Here is a 1104-nt window from a genome sequence, read left to right as displayed (position 1 = left end):
GGGGGACTAACAGGCAAGACATGGTCACTCATTTCTAGCACTTGAAATGATTATTCATTTCCATCAGAAATTAGTGACAGACGCACACATTCCACCCTTTGTACAGATGAGGAAGCTGGTTTAGAAAAGGTGAGCTGTGATCATCTGAAATGAAAAGGCTGCATTCAAAGTAAATTCTGTTTGTACCATGAGAAGGTTTCTACCCTCCAGTTCACAGTCTGGTGAGGGAGAAGGACACGAAACCGAAAAATTGTAATTAAGTGAGATGCAGAACTGTCAGTACTGACCACTATAGGTGTGGGTGGGGGAGATATCAGGAAATCTAGTAGGAGGGCATTTGAGCTGGGGCTCTGTAGGACAGCCAGGAGCTCACAAGCTAGTATGATAGTGGAGGACAAGCTTTGTACTCCATGTGGCTCCCCATGTGGATGGTTGTAGGCCAGGTTTACTGGGAGGACCCCTCAAGTTTGGCTTCTCATTTTATTTTCTGGTGCTTTTGAAGGGGCCTCTGGGAGAAAACTTAAAGGAAATTGCTCTGCTGAGCCCGCTGGGCGGGGTCCCAGGAGGTACAGATGCTCTGATAAGTGGTGGTGGCTGTGGCCCCACAGAGCAGCTGTGCAGAGATAAGGGCAGAGAGGCCGTGGGGCGCTTCCTGCCGCGGGCTGCCTGCAGCTGCTGCTGGTGCCTTGGTCAGCGAAGTGCTGAGCCTGCAGTCCTCTCCTTCCCTCTGTCTCTGGGTCACCTGTCCCTTTGAGACAGTTGGGGCAGAGGAGTGAGCATGCAGGATTTCAGCCTTGCTGCTGTTGTTAGCTTTAAGGGAAAACCACCTTGTTGTCTGGGTTCCCTCTCCTTCACCTGTAAAACAGAGCAATCAATTCTGCTTTTTTCTTTTTTTCTAGTGCTGGGGATGGAATTCAGGGCCTCATGTATGCCAGGCAAGTGCTCTACCTCTGAGTTATATCTCAGCCCTGATAGCAAGTCTTTGAAGGACTTTTGCCTTTGAAGGGTCACCAGCTGATGAACTGGAAGGTCCTGGTTCCTACAAGGTTGTCTGGTGCAGAGTAGCTGCTCAGTAATAGGTGGCTATCTTTGGTCATCACCCTC

Source organism: Octodon degus, unplaced genomic scaffold (genome assembly GCF_000260255.1).
Source record: "Octodon degus isolate 3935 unplaced genomic scaffold, OctDeg1.0 scaffold00070, whole genome shotgun sequence".
NCBI lineage: Eukaryota > Metazoa > Chordata > Mammalia > Rodentia > Octodontidae > Octodon > Octodon degus.
Note: the sequence above shows the minus strand (reverse complement) of the source record.